This window comes from Lynx canadensis, chromosome X (assembly GCF_007474595.2).
Source record: "Lynx canadensis isolate LIC74 chromosome X, mLynCan4.pri.v2, whole genome shotgun sequence".
Classification (NCBI taxonomy): Eukaryota; Metazoa; Chordata; class Mammalia; order Carnivora; family Felidae; genus Lynx; species Lynx canadensis.
This window is the reverse complement of record NC_044321.2, coordinates 76,092,311-76,096,221: the sequence shown is the minus strand read 5'-3', so window position 1 is coordinate 76,096,221 and position 3,911 is coordinate 76,092,311.

The following is a 3,911-nucleotide window of genomic DNA, read 5'->3' as shown; positions in this document are numbered from 1 at the left end:
AAAAGATTCCATTGAGTCAATAGATAGTAGTAATTCCATCAGTGATAGTGGAAGTTGTCCTGCACAATAACCTTCCTCTCTCTTGTCTGCCTCATACCAGCCACGAAGGTTTTCAAAGGTAAGTTCAGGTTAATTTGTTTATTTCTCTTTATATTTTGCATTTTTTTATTATTTTGTATTATACTACAGTATTGTAATCACTTTTATATGAATATTTTTTGGTTATGGAAGAAATCATCTGAGTTTCCATTATTTCTTTTGGGGAATTTCACTTTCATATGCAAATGCTTTGGATTACAAGCATGTATACCAAATGAATTATGCTCAAAAACCAAGATTTTACTGTAAATATAATTACTTGAACAAAATTTCAAACTTCTTTAAGTGTCAAAGTATTAATAAAAAATAAAGGCAAGTTGATCACATTTTTAAAGACTATTTTAAAACAAAAAAATAGATATAAAATACTATGATATTATAATATATCCATTATGTCACTACACGTAAGTTGGCTAAATTTACAAATTAAAAGAGAAACTATTTCTTATTTTATTCAAAAGATAAACCCAACTCAACATTTACACAAGAAATATACATCCAAGTGAATGAGATAGATTGAAAATAAAAGGATGAATAAACTCATCCTGGGAACAAGCAAACAAAAAGAAAGCATAGCTATTGATCTTACTATTAAACAAGATGACATTCAATTTCAGTTGAGATGTAAAATTGGAATTCAAGGGGTACCTGGGTGGCTCAGTCGGTTAAGCATCCAACTTTGGCTCAGGTCATGATCTCGCGGTTTGTGAGTTTGAGCCCTGTGTTGGTCTCTGTGCTGACAGCTCAGAGCTTAGAGCATGCTTCAGATTCTGTGTTTCCCTCTCTCTGCCTCTCCCCTGCTCATGCTTTGTCTCTCTCTGTCTTTCAATAATAAACATTAAAAATTAAAAAAAATGGAATTCAAGATTATAGGGAGGTTAGAAGAAAATTTCTTAATAGTTAAGAAGTAAAGATAAATATAACCATGTATTTCAGGTGTTTAGGCTGAATAAGAATTTTAGTCTTATCTAGAAAATATACTTGGGCCAAGTGACAAAGTAACTGAACAATTATGGGACACCATCAAGTTCTTATTTCTTCCTCCTTTCTTTTTCCAAATACTTACTGAATATCAAGCACTGTTTTAGCACTTGGAAATCAGCAGTAAATAAAACACATAGAAATCATGGCTTTTGCAAATCTGCATTTTAGTGGAAGAGACTTCCAATAAAGAAGTAAAGATAGAATATACTCCAATAATAGATATAAGTATCAAGGAGGAAATTATAGCAGAAGGTATGACAATAAAATGTAGAGGACACTGCAATTTTAAATAGGGTATTCAAATAAGTCCTTGTCAGCAAGGTAACATTTGAGCAAAGATCTATGGAAGTGAAGAACAAAATCAGCTACAGACGTCTAAAGGAAGTGTGATGAAAGAAGTGGGAACAATAGATGCAGCCTCTATGATGGGTGTATGTCTGACAAGTGTGAAGACTGTTAAGGAGGCTAGTATGGCTGAAATTGAGGGAATAAAGTCAGGTTCAGAAGGAGATGAAGTCAGAGAAACAATAGGGAATGTGCAGCATAAACTGCAGGACCTTGCAAGCCATTATAAAGCCATTGGCTTTTACTTTGAGTAAGATGGATAGCCTTTAGAGGGCTTTAATTAAAAGTGGCATAATATCTTGCTTATAAGCAGAAGAGTAAAAGAGGGACAATCAAATGGTAAATAGAGAGGGCATAATTAATTTTCTATGTTATAATGCACTTAAAGCCAAAGCTTGCATTTTTATGCCCCATTAATAAAGCTATTGTACTGTCTTTATAATACATAGAGTACAATATTTATAAAATGCTTATTCTATGATGAATTAAGTTTACAACTGCTGAAAATTAAATGTGACATTGTAGAACAATTATCAAACTTTAGAGTGCATCAGAATCACCTGGAGGGCTTGTCAAAACATAGATTTTGGGGTTCTACCCACCGAGTTTCTGATTTAGTCCTGCTGAGGTAAGACCTAAGAATTTGCATTTTTAACAAGTTCCCAGGTGATTCCTGTGCTTCTGGTTCAAGGCCTGAACTTTGAGATCCACTGCTCTAGACTACATAATGCATATAAGTATTGCAGAGATGATCTGAGAATTATTGACATTTTTAGTAATCCTTCTGAGGAAATAACTCTGTGTTTTGGCCTCCAATAGTTAGAACCTCCAAGTCTTACTTTCTCATGGCTACATATGAAAATAAAATGATTGGGTCCTTTCGGTGTTTATTTATCTACCACATATTAATTAAAAAAGTAAATAAGACAGCTATAAGCTTTCTTTTTGTAAAAACCTGCTTAATTTAAAAAAAATTCTGTAAGTGATAATATTGAATTTTTGGAAGAGGTCAGCATATTTTGCTATTAAGCTAAATGTATTCATACTAGAAAATAATTAAACCAGCTAATTTCTATTATTATTAAACCTAGTTTTTTATTGTTCCTCTGACTCTTCAGAAATTTATTAATAGGATTACATTTTTATTGTAATTACACCTTCTCTGTTCTGAAGAGGAAATCTGCAATAAGGGTTTATATGATATGTCATCTTGACAGTGTTTTTTTTATTGTTAGTTTGTTTTTACTAGTTATTACCTTTTTTAGACTAAATGTGTAAGAAACCAAGTAAACTTTTCCAAGGAGCTTTAGCTGTAATTTTAAAAACTGTGTGCCTTGAAACAGTTGACTGTTACTGTAATATTAACGGTATTGAGTGGGATTGATAGGCTAAAGTTTTCAGTGCAAGAATCTTTCATAAGTATTCTTTTCTATCAGCAAGGTGAATGGGAAAAGCTTTTGGTATTGATAATTTTTTTAAGGATTTGTTATTGCCAAAGGACATTTATTCAGTTTTCTGGCTTTACAGATTTTTCAGCTAACTAGTGAGGTTTCACATGTTAATTTGGTGTTTAGAAAATCTGCAGGCAAGTGAGAAGCAGGAACAAAACCAACACAGTAAATATGGGAAAATGGGTGAATATTTTTTAATAGTCTTACAAGGTTTGTGAGCTTATTAATTTCTTCCTGCAAGAAATGTTGACAATTGAAGCATTATGCCCAGAAAATTAAAGGTAACTATATTTAGTTACAAGTATATTTGTTTTCCATATTCCAAAGAAAACATAAGACAAAATAAGTCAAATAGACTCAGAATATGTGGTCAATTAAATCTGCCAATTTGGTGAAAGACAGCTTCAGGATGCAGGTATTTGTGACTGTGTTTGAAGTGAAAGAGGAGACAAATCAATTGGACTTAGATTATTCCAAACCACTTTATTTTTTTAATATAATTTATTGTCAAATTGGTTTCCATACAACACCCAGCGCTCATCCCAACAAGTGCCCTTCTCAATACCCATCACCCACTTTCCCCTCTCTCCCACCCCCATAAACCTTCAGTTTGTTCTCAGTATTTAAGAGTCTCTTATGGTTTGCCTCCCTCCCTCTCTGTAACTTTTTTTTTCCCTTCCTCTTACCCATGGTCTTCTGTTAAGTTTCTGAATACTACTTGGCAATGAGAAAGAATGAAATCTGGCCATTTGCACCAAACCACTTTATTTTTAAATGATGCTTTTGGGAAGTTTTAAAAAATATTTTTGTTTAAGTCTGAGGACCCCTCACAAAGAAGATGTGTAGAAAATAACATGCTTTTATTTTTACTCTTGGTTTTCTTTTTATTTGCACATTTACCTTTGAACTTCTGAAAGTATATTTATTATCTTATTTTTAATTTTATTTAAATTTTAGCTACACTGCAATACTGGCTTCAGGAGTAGAATTCAGTAATTCATCCCTTACATACAACACCCAGTGCTATCACAA